The sequence below is a fragment of the Misgurnus anguillicaudatus genome, chromosome 20 (genome assembly GCF_027580225.2).
Source record: "Misgurnus anguillicaudatus chromosome 20, ASM2758022v2, whole genome shotgun sequence".
Taxonomy (NCBI): Eukaryota; Metazoa; Chordata; class Actinopteri; order Cypriniformes; family Cobitidae; genus Misgurnus; species Misgurnus anguillicaudatus.
In genome coordinates this window covers 28,345,694-28,363,998 of record NC_073356.2, presented here as the reverse complement: position 1 = coordinate 28,363,998, position 18,305 = coordinate 28,345,694, and the positions used below count along the sequence as shown (strand labels likewise).

At 36.5% G+C, this 18,305-nt stretch overlaps 1 pseudogene; it reads right to left on the bottom strand.

The window, feature by feature from the left end:
- The window catches only part of LOC129454604 (fibrocystin-L-like), a 28,440-nt pseudogene extending 15,660 nt beyond the window's left edge, over window positions 1-12,780 (bottom strand).
- Between the last annotated feature and the right edge of the window lie 5,525 nt (window positions 12,781-18,305).

Below are 18,305 nucleotides of genomic sequence, written 5' to 3'. Positions count from 1 at the left end.
CGATGGCGGTGTCAGCCATGCAAGGCGCCAGCCAGCTCATCGGGAGCAGCTGGGGTTAGGTGTCTTGCTCAAGGACACCTCGACACTTGGTCCGGTGGAGCCGGGGATCGAACCACCAACCTTCCGGTTTGTAGACAACCTACATGAACCACTGAGTCACTGCCGCCAAATAGGATTTTATAAGTTTCAGCTTTGAAGCTGTGCCAGAGGTTTTTTTTTAAGAGCATCTAAACTTTAAATGATGCAAATCTATTAGTCTGACACCCTATATGCATTATGCACAACTGATCAAACTTTGAAGAATCAGCCTCCTTGACTAATTCTAGGCATAAGAATCCCCAAAAAACCAACACATTCTCACTCCCCAAGGCGTTCAAAATCTGAAGCATGTTCAAATGCCTTCAGCGCCAATATGAAGACACGAAGGGTGCCCCTATGCGTCACTATATTGACGAAATGGGAACTCCATTGCTTTCATGCTAATCCCTCAGCATCGGATATAGACAAAAGGGCATCCCGGAAGGTGATGCCGTCACATTATGCGAGGTCACTTATGCGGCGATCTGCAGGATCATGCCGCTTCTGAGCGGTAACTACTCAATTTTTTTCCAATTTTAAAACCATTGTCGCTTGGGGTTAGAGTTCAGGTTTGGGTTAGGATGTCTGTATTGGTTTATACTTTTTGTCTTCTGATTTTTAAACCATTGTTGCTTGGGGTTTGGATGTAATTTTATGTAACAAACAGTCCCCAAGCGACAATGGTAAAAAATTTGGAACAAAAATTTAGTAGTTAATGTCCAGAAGCAGCATTATCCTGCCGATCGTCGGATACGTTGACGTCGCGTACAGTGATGGCATCACCTTCCGGGATGCCCTTTCGCCTATATCTGATGCTGAGGGATTAGCATGACAGCAACGGAGTTCCCATTTCGTCAATATAGTGACGCATAGGGGCACCCTTCGTGTCTTCATAATGATGCTGAAAGCGTTTGGACATGCTTCAGATTTTGACGCCTGGGGAGTGAGAATGGGTTGCAAAAACTCAATTAATGAGAAAATACAGTATTGTATGTCTTATAGATTAGCCATAGAGATTCCCCATGCTAGTCAGCAGCTAGTATAACAATCACTATAGTTACGTTGCAACTAATTGGTATAATCATAATACATAAGTTTTTTGAAACTATACAATAATATATCCAGTGTCACATGGCTATACATTCTTTAATCCTTTACACGTTCCTAGTCTTTTGTTCAGATGTCTAAGACCCTTATTCTTATCTCTCTTTATCTCTCATCTCTAATGATCCTGCACAAGTGCGCGCGTTCTCGGGGTTCTGAGTGAAATGTGTTGTGTTTGACTTGACACGAGGCTGGGTACAGATGTAGATTAGTTGAGCACTTGGTGACAAAAAGGTTGTGCAAATGAGCGGTAAAAACCTGGCCGCGCAATCCGTTTTGTCCCACCATAGAAATGAATGAAAACATGCTATTCGCATCAGTGCACTTGCACCAGCAGCAGGTACACTAGCGCGGAGCGTAACGAGACCTTCAGCCTATGTTCTGGGGCTCAGCCCTGGCCCAATTTAGACCCTGGCGGTAAACATGCCTCACCCACTTGCCCTAATATCCTTTAATAATTTTTGGCTAGGACTGCATTACTTGGCAACTGTTAAAAGTCATCTAATTCATATTTAAAACACTCGTTGTTACTTTAACTCCAGGATCCTATGGTCCTACATTTTACACTATTACAATGCTAACTATTAATTCAAATCACATTTTAGAAAAGTAGTCATGTTTCATGGTTGGTTGTCTTTATAATCTAGTGCTTCTTGTTATGTTGTACTCTTATTTGGACTGTAAAATATTACATTTTCACGACACATATTTATAAAGGTTGTATTTATTTAAATGGACATACCTTGGATGAGGAGCATCTTTAGGACAGGGGTGCTGGTGTCCAACAGGATGGTTTGACCAGCAGTGATTACAGCAAATGTGCCCTTTTCAGGAGGAGAGAGACCACCCCATGTATAAGGAGATGACCATACATCAATGTAGAAGAAATCAGCATGATCCTGAAAAACAGAAGAAACATCTGAAGCAATAGTTGTGAATAGAGATCAAATTTCTTCACTAATAACCAATTCAGACTGATATTGGCTGATGCCGATAGTTTGGTGGTTATATTAACTTGCATTAACTAAATTCTGAAGATTATATTTTCTGAATGTTATTCATTCATACAATGACCATTAATATTGTACATTCAGCTAGTAATGTTTCTTTACATTTTCTATAAACAGAGCTCACATTCATTGCATTTTCCTGTTTTCTTTTGATTTACAAGATATATCGGCCATGACTATCAAACTATTGGCGATAGTGTTAACCAATCCCGATTATTGGCTGATATGCATCTCCAGTTTTAACTCTACAAGGTAATAGATTTGTAATAAGTTTTCAAGCTTGGATATTTGAATGTAGTTCATTTAGTGGTGTCAAGAATTAGCTTAATAGATTTTGGCTGATCTCCAGGTATGAAATACCTTGGTTAGTTTGTGGTTCTTTTTATTTAGGATGGGTCAACCATCTGTTATGAAATATTCTGTTACCATTCTGGCGATTCCTCTGTTTCCTATCAGGACTCGCACTTTAGTTTCTTGGGACTTGGGTTGATCATTGGTCACACAAATAATCTGTGTCCCATTGGCTGACTTAACATCGCAGACAGATCCCGCAATAGTCACAGTAACTTCACTGGCATTTGCACTACAGGTAAGACAAGGAAAAAATGAGAAATTTAGAATTAGCTCATTAAAAATATAAACAGAAGAAACACTTAAAATGATGTGTAACTGAATTACATAAAATCAAAGATATTTCTTAGAAATAATGGTAGCACTTTATTTTACAGTACGTGTACTTACCTTGTACATATATGGTAAATAAGTTGTACTTACCAACAAATGTATGGTACTTACTTTTAGGTATCTACATGGTAATTAAATGGTATCATTACTGTACTTACCAGTGGTACATACTTGGTAGTTATTATGTGGCTCTGGATGGGTGCTGGTTAGTAACAGATACATACTTGTAGTGTGGGTATACTGTAGCTAGCGAGAAGCATTGCTGTACTTACAAATAAATGTACAATTTAAGTATTTGGTATTTACGGGCAGGTTACCTACCATGGACATACTAGTGAATGTACCGAGTAGTTAAGGCATACGGTTATTTAATGCTTGGTTTAAAGGACAAAGATACGGAGTCTGAGTACCAAAATGGCACATCAGTAATGTTTGTTCTTAGTTATATTATACGTATGGTATAAGTATAACTTACACTTGCCTGCAGGATCCACACACTTTTTGTGTATACAATTTGTAAGTACAGTAGTGTTTCTCGTTAGCTTCAGTATACATAAACCATATGTGATGGTCATTAACTTACACTTGCCTACAGGTACCACACACTTATTGTGTATATACAATTAGTAAGTACAGTAGTGTTTCTTGTTAGGTACAGTATACATACGCCATATGTACCTTTCATTAACTTACACTGGCCTACAGGTACCACACACTTATCATATACAACAGGGATGGGCAACTGGCGGCCCGAGGGCCGCACACGGCCCGGGGTAAATTTTAATACGGCCCGCTGGACCACATTATACTTAATCAAATACTTTTAAAATAGTGATTTTTGTATTAGGACGTAAATACTCCCAACCAGGAGGGGGCGCTAGGTCCCGCGGATCGTCACAGTAAGCATAAGCCTGTGTTTAGGCTCATGTGAAGAAGACGTCGAGGTCCGACTCGAGATCCGATCAGGTTCGGGTCTAAAAGTTTCACGCGTGCCTCAGACACGGGTCGGGTACAATAATCGGGTCTCGGGTTATTTAAAATTAATGTGTTTTTGCCGAACGGACCCAATATAATTTATATATATTTTGTTTTGAATGTATGTATTTTTATTTCAAATAATTTTGTTCTCTTAGGGTCATATAATAAACTCCTCTATACTAATTTAAAAGTGCCTTGCTTGTTACAGATGTTAAAGCAATGCAGTAAAGAAGTTTTATCTGAAATGCTTGTCCACTGAAAATAAAGTTATAATTTAGAACTAAAATAATTGCTAAGTTTTATAGTTAAAATCTTTAAAGACAGGTTAATTGTATATTGTGGTTTTTTAATAAAGAAAATTAAGAATGGTAAATTGTGCGTGTGATTCTGGCCCCCTTGGTATAAAGGAGGAAAATGCTGGCCCTCGGCATTATCAAAGTTGCCCATCCCTGATATACAATTTGTAAGTACTGTAGTGTTTGATATTAGTTATCATATATGTACACTATAAACACCTGTCATTTACCCTAACTTGCCTGTAAATACTAAACACTTATATTGTACATTTATTTGTAAAAACAATAATGTTTCTTGTTAGTTACAGTATACCTACACTATAAGCATGTATCTGTTATTACCCAGTACTTACCTAGAGTTACATAATAACTACTAAGTATATACTACTGGTAAGTACAGTAATGATACCAATTAATTACCATTTAGATACTTATAAGTAGTACCAGATATTTGTTGGTAAGTACAACTTATTTACCATATATGTACAAGGTAAGTACACGTACCGTAAAATAAAGTGCTACCGAAATAACTTGTCTGTGCTTTGTATTACAAGTTAATTAGATGTGTTTGCACCTGAAGCCTGATCCAGTAATGGTGAGTCTGGTTCCTCCAGCTGTTCCCCCTCTGCGTGGTGTGACATCACTGATAACAGGGGTTAAAGAGGATCTGTATGTGTAGCCGATTGTGAGGTTGACTTTATTATTTCCATTCATCACTACAACCTCACAGACCCGATCTGTTTCATTTCCTGCAAGAGAAACAACATGTATGGTATATACAGTATAGATGCAGACAGATCTTTTTTATTTGTAAGAGATCTGTATTCAAGCTCCAAATGATTTACTTTTACACCAAATCATAGTATATATTTATTTTAGAGCACATACAATCTACATATCTGTACAGTGTTTAATAAGAAATTAATAAGAAATTAATAAATACCATTGTTGTACGGGACTTCACAGTACAGTTGGGTAGATGTGGATGTCTGCACGTTTACGTTACACTCTCTGTTACAGATGAGGACTCTTGTGGAGTTTGGGTCAAATCCAGAACCTTGAATCTCAACAACAGCTCCTCCAGCATAGCTTCCTGAAGTAATTCAGAACAAAGGGCATATCTGTAGTGTTTTCTTGCTGTATAGTCTTATACTTGAATTAAATAAATAAAAAAAACTTAAACTGGTAAAAACAAAAAAAAGATTTTCTCACTTTTTAGGTGTAATCAATTACTTGCAATTTAAAAAAAAAAAATTCACAACCAACAAGTTTTTTCCTTTCTGATACGACCTAATTGTTGGTCTTTTTTCCTACGCACCTATTCACTACAGGTGTGCGATGGAGTTTGTTCATTAGGTGTAATCAATTAAAATATTTTTTAAAGTTGTTTGATTTCTCTACATAAACTGTATAGTGTAAGCCCAACAATTTACAACATTATAAACAGGATTAAGACTGAATAAGATTTTTTTAAATGCATTTTTTCACTATTTCGATTTGTTTAGATTATTTTCCTTTTTTGAAAAACTAAACTTTATACATCCTGTTTTAATATCCTGAATTTACAGTATGCAAAATTTGATACATTACACTGTAAATAAGATACAAAATATACAGTAGCAGAGAAAGTGATTACCTTCATGTGGTGTGACACCTTTCAGCAGCAGTTCATAGCTGAAGACAGCCTTTGTCAAGGCATGACCTTTGACCTGATGGTATAACATAACTGGAAACGTTCCTCCTGCATGTTCTCCAACAGTGCACAGCAACTGTGTGTCTGTGAGGGATGTCACATTACAATCCACACCATCAATCTCCACTGAGATGAGCGCAGCATCTGTGTCAAACCCTGAACCGGAAACGGTGATCTCTGTTCCCACAGGACCTGTAAGGCAATTGTCACCATTAAAAACAATAAAGTTGCTACAGTATGAGGTCAGAATTTTAGGACGAATATGCCCTGTGTTTCTGTATAAGATTTTGTTGTCTGCCAAGATTTTTTATTTTATTTTGTATTCTGTTGTCCTCTTTGTAAAACTCATAAGTCTCAGAAAATCAAATCTTACCTGTTACTGGGCTCACTGACGTGATATTTGGAGTTTGTTCAGTAGAGTAGTTGAAAAGTTGACTTGGGTACTGAACGTTAAACACCTGGATATCCACCTGCACCAGACCTTCGGGATGAGGAGGTGTCAAACATTTCACTGTGTCTGGGGTCACTTCCAAAATCAAGCAGGGGAGGTTACCATCAAACATCACAGTGGTGTTTCCTTCCACAAAGCCATTTCCTTCAATCAACAGTGGAGTTCCTCCAGCAATGCTTCCTGATGTTGGTTTGATGGTGGCCTGCGGTGTGCTGGTCAGTGTGAAGCTTCCTGTGGCGAGACCTTTGCTCATGACCACTACCTGTAGGGTATGTGTGCCAGCAGGCAGGGCACCAACTAAAAGTGTGATGTTGTTATCTGTAACCCCTGTGACTTGTAGTATAATGTCATGTGCAGATACTCTCAGATCAGCTGTATTGTTCCCAAAGCCGCTGCCAGTGATTAAAACAGTAGTAGAGTTTCCAGTAACAGAGTCAGGTGACACACTGGAGACAACTGGTGCAATAGATGAAGAATATTGAAACATGCAATCAGAACTGCAAGAGGAAGAGATGCTGTTGATGTAAACTGTGACGTTTCCACTGCAAGCCTCAGACGGTGAAGTGTCGCACACCACATAAGAGTAGTTCATGAAAACCATGTCACATGGAGCGTTTGCTACCATAACAGATGCGTTCAAGAAACCAGAACCTGAGATGAAGAGACGTGTTTGGCCGGTCGTACTGCCCACAGAGGGAGAGACAGAATCAACCACAGGAAGAACCACAAATCTGCGGTCGTACTCTTTTGGCATTGTCATGATGGCTGTACCCAGGTTGTTGACCCGGACGGTTACGGGTAGGGGGATGCCCACTGGAGCACCACTGTCAGGACTGAGTCTGCAGTTTATCTCAGTGGAGGTGCTGCTGATGATTTGACACAGGTGATCTCCAACTTTGACCTTTGGTTGCCAAATGAAAAGCAAATGTGTTAATTTAGCTTTATTCCAAGTAAAAGGTATAAATTCATCTTTCATCATTTTTGCAGTTGACAAAGACTCAGAAAACAATAGTTATGAAACAAAAATACAGTGTTTGAACATTTTTAATGATTTAAATAATATTGAACATCTTAATGTTTTTCTGTCACATTCGTAATCATCAGATGCCCATCCAGTAATCCAGTATACTGTATGTTACCCTGTCTGTGAAATCCAGGCTAAACTTTCATAATTTAATTTTGAAATTAGAAGCATTAAAGTCACTCATTGACTTCACTTTAACACTAATAAAGATATCAAGGTTATAGAAAGTTCTTTACATTGTGTAGAATGATTTTATGTAAAAAAAAAATGTAAATCACAAAATAATGATTTTAGTTGGGTTTTCACAGACTGGGTCACATATTTAAATTAATCTCTGATAACCTTTTATTATTAGAAAAAAACTACTTCCTCTAAGGTGAATCAGTTTATGTTAATATTAACCTCCGAACCTCACCTCATTTGCACAGGAAGTGTTGCTGAAGCCAGATCCCAGGATGTTGATGATGTCATGTGTGGTACCGTGGTCAGGAGTAATCTTTTCTACAGTGGGACTGGCACAGGAAGTAAAACTGAAGTACAGACCATCAGAAGTCTCCAGCTGATCTTGGACACAGTCAGATGTGGCCACACACTCAGACTCAGATGAGTTTACTTGTCTTGAAACTGTGGAGGACGAAAATGAAGATTGTATGGCTATAGCTAACAATTCTGCTATATCAAATAAATAAATCTGCAGAGACAGCTATAAGTAAGCCATATGAGAATTATTTTCAGACAACACTACTGCAACCAGCATGTTGTACCTAAATTCACAGAGGCCTGTATTCCAGCTACAGACACCTGAAGCTCAACCGTTCTCTCCTCCAGAGGCCTGACGGTGACTACACCCTGTAGTGTCTTCTGGTTACTGGAGTCAATGTAACCACTGCTATAGTAATAAACTCCAGGAGATGTGAAACGATATCCAAAAAAACCTTTAAGGTAAAACACAGACACACAAAGAAAAGTAGGGTCAGATTTCCCCCCTCTTCAAACAAACTGATATTTGGTCACCAACACTTATTGTACTCTTAATTTCCTTTACTGGAATGCGGTAATTTACCACAAATAGTATATTATAAATTCAATGATTGTCACCTTTATTGCTTCACTGTAAACAGTCTGTCTATTGTGCACAATCATTTACGAGCACGTATATTAAATTAATTCCCATAATTATGATTCCTTTGTATATTCAGGGTTAAACGCATCTTTTCATTTCTTTCATTTCATTTTTTTAGCTGTAGCATGGACTAAGCTTTATTTTAATTAGGAAATACAACTAGTTTTAACAAACACGCCTTACTAAAAACATTACTGACGTGCATTTATAAGTAAAAATATAGAGCACTGATGTATTTTAATTAAAAATATGTCAGTGCAAGTTCTTTTCTGTTTCGACCGCTCTTATATTTATATTAGTCTAGGACTAGTCTAATCCCTGTCCGAGAAACCGCCCCTATATGTGTCAATTATCTTGCAAATTGATTTAACTATTATTGTGAATAGGATTTAGGGTTTTGACCAAATGATATTGTCCTGATATTAATGATATTGTCCTGGTGGAACTACAACCCCAAATCAGAAAAAGTAGTGACACTCTAGAAATTGTGAGTAAAAAAGTAATGGAATAATTTACAAATCTTATAAACTTATATTTTATTCACAATAGAATATAGATAACATATCAATTGTTGAAAGTGAGATATTTTGAAATGTTAGCCAAATATTGGCTCATTTTGGATTTCATGAGAGCTACACATTACAAAAAAAGTTGGGACAGGTAGCAATAAGAGGCCAGAAAATTTAAATATACTTATAAGGAACAGTTGAAGGACCAATTTGCAACTCGGTTCAGAATCCTGCATCTCTGATGGTACGAGGTTGCATGAGTGCGTGTGTCATGGGCAGCTTACACATCTGGAAAGGCACCATCAATGCTGAAAGGTTTATCCAAGTTCTAGATACATATGATCCCATTCAGACGTCGTCTCTTTCAGGGAAGACCTTGCATTTTCCAACATGACAATGCCAGACCACATACTGCATCAATTACAACATCATGGCTGCGTAGAAGAAGGGTCTGAATACTGAAATGGCCAGCCTGCAGTCCAGATCTTTCACCCACAGAAAACATTTGGTGCATCATAAAGAGGAAGATGCGACAAAGAAGACTTAAGACAGTTGAGCAACTAGAAGTCTGTATTAGACAAGAATAGGACAACATTCCTATTCCTAAACATTGGTCCTCCTCCAGCTGTTCCTTATATGTGCATTTAACTTTTCCAGCTTCTATCTGTCCCAACTTGTTTTGGAATGTGTAGCTCTCATAAAATCCAAAATGAGCCAATATTTGGCATGACATTTCAAAATGTATCACTTTCAACATTTGATATGTTATCTATATTCTATTGTGAATAAAATTTAAGTTTATGAGATTTGTAAATTATCTCATTACTTTTTTACTCACAATTTCTACAGTGTCCCAACTTTTTCTGATTTGGGGTTGTAATTACCAGTAGCACTTTATACCGAACTTTGGCTAAACCATATTTAAAATAGATTGTGAGATAAGTGATGATGTAGTTGTTGTACCTCTGGCAGTTTTGGTGTCTCCACTGTTGAAGACAATGCCATCATAATCAGTACTGCTGGGACTGGACACACTGAAGACCCTGTAGCCCACATCAGAAACAAAAGCCGGAGCCTCCCAGCGCCAAACCACTGTATCTCCCACTGAGACTATAAGTGCAGAGGGACTCCAGAGGTAACCTTGACCATACACTAAACACACATAGGATGATTTAATGCATGTAGTCAAATATTTACACATGCAAACACATTTTACTATGTACAGGTATGTGACCCTGCTTGTGATTTTACATGAAATCATTCTACATGATATAAAGACCATTTTGTTAAAATACAACATTGACATCTTTAATACTGAGGCTATTACTAAATCGATGTGAAAGATTTAAATAAAGGGAAATCATATTTACGTGCTCCTAATCTCAGATTATGACACTGGAGTTCACAGATCAAGGGTCACATAAGAAGTGAGCATGACGGTTTATGGTATACCCTGCTACTTTATTAGCAAGTACCTTACAAATAAACTTATATTCATTTTCAATGAGACAAATATTGACAGTCACTGTGTTAATGCTTCCGATGTATTAATCTGATATGTGTGAAATTAAATAGATTTTACCGGGGTGGACACCTTGATTTGTCACTGTATATACATTTTCTGTAGGCTTTGTAACACACGTCAGCTGATGTTCTGAAGCATCTGTTATTTGGCATTGTGCATCTCCTGTGTGAAACGCATGAGTCACAACATCCATGAAAATAAGTGAATTGTTCAAAAATATACCATATGGGGGACACGTTGGTTTTGGTCCTGTTCTCTTGTCTTACCCAGAGTCACATTGTTGTCTGTTGGGACTGAGCTGAACCCAGAGCCGGTGATGGTGATGGTGGTTCCTCCATACAAGGAGCCCAGCAGTGGAGAGAAGCCTGTTACCTTCAGGACATACTCTATGGTGCTACTAACACCAGCACTGCAAAAACAAAATCATTTAATCACTCTCAACTATATGCTTTAGATTCAACATTAGTGTCAAGTGTATTAAAGAATGGTGTATTTACTTTTAAATAAATGTCAGAAGAAATGTACAAATCATGAAGCAAAATATTCTCCTATAGTTTTATAGAAACAATGAACTTCATAAACTGTAGAAATACTAACATACACTACAAGTGCTGTAAGTGTTTAAATTCTGCTGTTATTCATTACAGTGATTGATATGAGACCTGATTAAGGCGTAGCCCTGATTCCCGACTCTCACACGGATGTCATATACAGCTGGGCCGAGTGTGGGTAACATGCAGGTAATGTTTTCATTGGTCCACTGCAACAATTCACACTCGGTCTCACCAATCAGAACAGAGCTGCCATTCACCTGCACCTCAAAATTTCTGCCCAAGATGGTGAGAACTCGTGGCCCTTTACCACAAAAAACAACAAGGTAGAAAATGTAATAAAAAATTAATAAAAGAGTTTAGAGCACTTACTGTTATTACTGGAGGTGAATATAAGGAGGTTAGGTAATGAATTATTTTATATATTTTTCTTTATCCTGTACATATTTTTGCATATTGTTGGGCCTATACATTTTTTGTAATATTAACAAATTGACCATCTATAGGAAACCAACAAGATGATTTGCAAAAGGATATTTAGGAGTCTACAGGAGTCAGTTAATTGGCTAATTCTTAATAAAACTACTTGAAAACTTTCTTAAAAGAGGGAAATATTTGGCAGAAAACGTTACACGTTTATTTTTAAAAAAGAATACATTTTTGGGGAATACATTTTTTAATGTGAGAACAACATATAAGGATTCATGTAATAATAAAACAAGCTTTACCAAATACTGTTGTAGTTTGTGGACTGACAGCAGTGATGGTGGCCATCAGAGTGTTGTTGTATGTGAAGGAGTTGCTTAAAGATGCTGTTATCTCTCCCATGGTCACTGTAACAGTCTGTACACCTGCTGATCCCTGATTCATATGTGACGACAGAAGAAATCTAATAATCGCCCTATATAAATGTGTATGTGTGTTTCTCAAAAAATAAATTCACTATGAATTATTAAAGTAAAAACAACCGTTCACTTACAGCAGGAACTATGCATCTCAGCTGGCTAAACTCTGCTTCAATAACATTACATGATTGAGTGCCAATGGTGACTGCTGTATCAATACTGAATCCATAACCAAACACAGTCAGAATCGCACCTCCTGAAAAGCCAAACAATAATATTAGTACAAAATGTAAATGTAAGTAAAAAAATCAAACAATAGACAATTTCACAAAAAAATGCAGTTCTAGCAACTTTGCTGGGATTATTAAAGTATTGTTGTACCTGCTTCACTTCCTGTGGTGGGGTTTATGGAGGTCACTCCTAACAGGTGTGTAAAGTTAAAACTGATGTTGTTCTGGTATCGGGCATTGCCCAGTCCAGAGAAACTCAGAGACACTGGTTGCATACCAGCACTTGCTGGGCCAACTCTGCAGGTTATATAGCTGTCTGTAACACAAACAAATTACAAAATTACATGCTCATATTTTTTTTTAATAATGCTTGAAATTACCAAAAATCACTTTCTATTAAAATCATAATGCTTAATCTATTACACTACCAAATTCATGCTCTCAAGAGCGAACATGCATAGACTAAAAGGACCCTTCAGAATGCATCTTGTTGAGTTTTGACTTACTGGTGACCTCTTGGACAGAACATTTCACATCACCAGTCTTTACAGTGACATTGCCACCATCAAATCCAGATCCAGTTATGTTAAGAACAGTTGATAAGCCACTGGAACCTAAAAATCCAAGTCAACATGAAACACTATTGAAAAAAACTAAGATTACAGCTTATATTGTACATGTTATTTTATTATTTACTGCACCATTTTTAGGGGAAATTCCTGTCACTGTTGGTGTCTTAGATTCACTCCAGGTGAAACCACAGTCACCCGAACACCATGATGGGATGCCGTTGATGAAAACCTCCACCTTAAAATAGACATAAACATATACATAACTCTAATTTGCAGCGTTTTTGTCAAATCCACACATATTTTTATGAGTAGCACTTTATTTTACAGTACGTGTACTTACCTTGTACATATATGGTAAATAAGTTGTACTTACCGACAAATATGTGGTACTTACTTTTATGTATCTACATGGTAATTAACTGGTATCATTACTGTACTTACCAGTGGTACATACTTGGTAGTTATTATGTAACTCTAGATAAGTACTGGGTAATAACAGATACATACCTATAGTGTAGGTATACTGGAACTAACGAGAAACATTACTGTACTTACAAATAAATGTACAATATAAGTATTTAGTATTTTAAGGCAAGTTAGGGTAAATGACAGGTATTTATAGTGTACATAAATGATAACTAATATCAAAAACTACTGTACTTACAAATTGTATATACACAATAAGTGTGTAAAAGTGAATGTACCCAGTAGTTAATGCGTATGATAGTCAATGGTTGGGTTTGCCTCACAGTGACATGTATATGACGCTATATCTTAGGTGGTATGTCCTATGTAATAACTGTGTAAAAAGCAACACTTTATTTTAAAGTCCTGTTTCCATGCAGTTACCATGGCATACTAGTGAATGTACCCAGTAGTTAATGCATACTGTTATTTAATGCTTGGTTTAAAGAACAAAGATACTGAGTCTGAGTACCAAAATGGCACATCAGTAATGTTTGTTCTTAGTTATCATATATGTATGGTATAAGTATAACTTACACTGGCCTACAGGTACACACACTTATCGTGTACATACAATTTGTAAGTACAGTAGTGTTTCTTGTTAGTTACAGTATACATACACCATATGTGCCTTTCATTAACTTACACTGGCCTACAGGTACCACACACTTATCATGTATATACAATTTGTAAGTACAGTAGTGTTTGATATTAGTTATCATATATGTACACTATAAATACCTGTCATTTACCTTAATTTGCCATGTAAATACTAAATGCTTATATTGTACATTTATTTGTAAGCACAGCAATGTTTCTCGTTAGTCACAGTACACCCACACCACAAGTATGTATATGTTATAACCCAGTACTTACCTAAAGTTACATAATAACTACCAAGTATGTACTACTGGTAAGTACAGTAATGGTACCATTAATTGCCATGTAGATACCTAAAAGTAAGTACCACACATTTGTCGGTAAGTACAACTCATTTACCATATATGTACAAGGTAAGTACACGTACTGTAAAATAAAGTGCAACCTTTTTATGTTACTTGTGTTACTTTAACTTTAAAATTAACCTTAAAATTAAACTAAACAATTCCAACTTGAATTTATAAGTTATGTCAACTTTTTTAAGCCAAAACTTTAAAAAGTAGGTTGAATTGACTTGCAAAACCAAGTTGTTCGTGTTGCATTTTTTCAGTGTATGTTCTTAAATAAAATTAAATGATAGGTATACTTGCATCTTATTGTATTTTTGTAATTCTAGAATCATTGTTTCGTCCCTGCTGTCTAAATATGCAGCATTTTTGTCAAATCAACATATATTTTAAAGATTTTTCATGCTGCATTTTTACAGCACTTGTAAAGATAGTGGTATTTCTCTACCCTTTAAAAACAGCATCACTGTCCTTCCATTAAGGAACACAAATTGTTGAGAAGATCTAATCTGCCCAAATGGTGACCAAGGCCAAGGAAGATTTCCAAGGTAAGATTTACAGTAAATAACCGCTTTGGTATTTTCCTCATACAAACATGCAGTATCACTTACAGTAAGTGAGCATTGTGATATTTCCCTACCCTCATGTTTTTCAACAAACAAAAACAAACAACAACAGTGTCACTATGCTTCCGTTAAGGAACACGAATTGTTAATAGGAGAAGATTAAATCTGCCAAATGGTGACCAAGACTGTACAAAAAGATTTCCAAGGTACAATTTACAGTAAATAACCACTTTGGTATTTTCCTCATACAAACATGCAGTATCACTTACAGATAGTGAACGTTCTGGTATTTCCCTACCCTCATGTTTTTCAAAAACCACATGACAATCACAAGTTTTTGTTATCATAAAACATTCAATCTGCTACTGTATTTAACATAAATTGAAAGTAAATGGTGTTTACGGCTACTAAGAAAGATTTTCAAGGCTAGTTTTTTAGTAAAACACAAAACTTTAGTACTTTCTTTATACAAAGTTGCAGTGTCATTTGACTTCGCCGATAACTGCTTTTATTAAAGGTCCTGTTCTGTGTTTTTGAAGCTTTAATAATGTTTACAGTGCGCAATGTAACTTGTTCATGTTTTACGTGTAAAAAAACATTATTTTTCACACAATTTAGTTATATCTATAGCGCTGTTTTCATTGTCCTAAAAACTGGCTGATGTCTTCCTTTTTCTATGAAGTACCTCCTTCAGAAATACGTAAAGAGGTCTGATTGTGTAGTTTGTTTAGTGTGTTGTAATTCGTCAGCAGCTTAGCTAAGTAGAGCCATTTGAGGAAAGCTGGCGACTGACATATTCCTGTGGGAAGAGTTTAGTGAAAAACTGTTTTATTGACGTCATTCAATCGGGAAGTAGAGGGCTGTAGTCCAATCCAGCCGTGTAAACAATGAGTACTCCGAGTTAAACAACTTTTCTTTTAGGCCTTTTGCACAGTATACACTATTGAAATTTGCATGCACGGGTAAAAAGTGAAACAGCATGTAAGAGTTGCCAGAAGGCCACACCTTAATAAGACTAATTAATGTATTGAACAAACAAATATTGAATTACAATATGTAATGTAAAATATGAAATGCACCTGTGGTTTATTTGTTGGGATGCGCAGATAGTCTCCCATAATTGTCTGTTTGAAGAGTCCTCCTCGCTCAACCTCACTAGTCGTCACAGAAGGATTCACGCCGATCACAGCAGAAGAATTAATCTGGTTAATGTGTAAAGCACAACTCAGATTATGCATATTATAATGTATAACGTGTGGATTACAAAGTGGAATCTGGGAAAACTAATAAGATTTATGTTGATCTAAAAGAATTGCAGATGTGGGATTAGAATTAGAATTATTATTTGCATATTCTCATGAGAGAAAAGATTATTTTTACAGGTACTTTCATTGAAATTGACAAATTTGTAATTCTGTTTGGTGTTTATGAGTTTATTGTGTCTTGCCTCTAACAGTGGCTGATTGCCAGGGACAGTGAGCCACTGGATGTCCCAGCCGTATCCCGTACAACTTCCATATTTCTGCACTTCCAGCTGACCGAGCTCTGAAATCCCCTGTAGAGCGAATTTAAGGTCCGCAGCACTGATGTTTACTGGCAGACCTGAGGTACAAACACCACATATAAAATATGTTAAAATCTATTAACGAGTTGTGGTTCATGCAGAAGAAAATTTAGCTATTGCATAAGGAAATGATGTTAGTTTATGTAACAAACTCATAGCCAGTTTACCCTTAATGTGTTGACCAAATATTGCAACATCAAAGGTTCCAGTAAGAGGGGGGCTGGCTTTTTGAAGACGGGTAATGGTGACTGTGGCATTCTCCTGGCGTTGAATCAGTAGATCCTCTGTGCTGTTTGGCAGTTTCTATAGGACAAAATTTAAGTCTGATAATTTGAAGCGAGGTTAAAGCCATTTCATGTATTCTGATTTATAAACACTCTTTAAGAGTTGGATTCCTCATGCTAAATATGCCAAAGTTTTAAAAAAGCAGTTTTGGCATATGACTAACTAAAGAGTATTTCTGTGCTGAATGCATTTCGCCAGGAAAATTCCCAAAGAACCCGGCATTATGGAAACAATGCATATACTTTGTTTATCTGGGGTAGCAGCGGAGTTGTGTGTGTGTGTTTGTTTAAAGCTGGATTTTGTTGAAATGGGGTGGTCCCAACCGGGTCATGAGTCACAGGCAGTAAGTAAAACTCTTACAGTCTCTCAGTATCAAATGTCTGTGATTTGTTGTCAATCGGCACTTTAAGTGCATATAATGTAGAAGACACAAACATGTAGTGAATCATAAGTTATCCAGAGATAGTGGGATAATGTTTTGTGTGTGTTGCTTGCTCGTGACTTCCTCTGTCCGTGGTACACCTCGAGGGGGTCGGGTTTATTTGGAAAGAATCGGTGATCTGTCTTTTTAAAATCTGATTAAACTAAAGACTCTTTGGATGTAAAACTACTTTATAGGTACTCAAGATTAACATGAGATAAGCAGAAACAGGAAAAAATGCATTGATAGGAATGCTGTAGGAATAATCTGATTGGCTATGGAGCAACAAAAATGTTGACCTAGGAATGAACAAACTTTTCTGAGGTAGGACATTTCGGAGAGATAGCCCTAATTGTTGTTTAAGCATTTATGATGGCTCATTAGTTATTATTTTATATTATTATACTATTCTATTCTTATTATTATACTGTAATAAATTTCATTTCAACAAATAAAGCATAAATATATGTGTGGGCACAAAATAAATACATTGAAATGAATAGGATAATTACAAGGAGAAGAAAATGAGTACACGCTTGTTCATTTTTGTTTCTGCTTAATTCCTGATAATAAAAAACTAAAACAAGTTAAGACATAAATACAGAAGAAAAAATTATATATAAAAATGAATTGCAAGCTTTCAATAGCTTGTTATCAACGTGGCAGTATTACCACCTCGGGTGTGCATGATTACCAAATAATTCAACAGCCTTTTGTCATTTATTCCTTACTTAACACATATGTTTCATTTCAAGTGTAAAATTAACATACTAAAATTACTAAATGCTATTACAATGTTCATTGGATGATTTAAAAAAAAGTCAACATTTCAACATTTTTAGTTTAATTATTATTTCACCTGTAAAAAGGCGATTTCAAACAGCGGTATACCAAAGCCACAGTTGTATGGGGACGCTGTGATCTCATAGCTGACTTGCGAAGCATTTGTCTGTTTGTGTACAGCAAAGCTTGAGAAGAAATGTCCTGAGCTTGCGAAAGCAGGTGGCCGCCTTCTCTGCAATATAACTGAACACATAGGAAGTGAAATAATCAATTTTCAGAAACAGATTTTATTTATTCAGTTTGTGGATAAACCAGGATACATTTCCAACATACATTTTTGTACAGTCATTTACTTAAAAATGGCACTCAAAATGAAACCAAAAGTATTTCTAAGTACCATTAGGATCTAAAGCGGTCGCTGCTCGTCCAATGTGAACAGTGTCTATGTAGTAAACAGAGTTAGCGCTCTCTCCATACAAACTCAGCCATATGAGTCTGTAGTCAGATCCTGTAGATATTTGCTGAAGGGAATCCAGAATATCCACACACTTGTAGTTCCACCTGAGAATGACCGCAACAACATTAGTTAAATCGTATAACA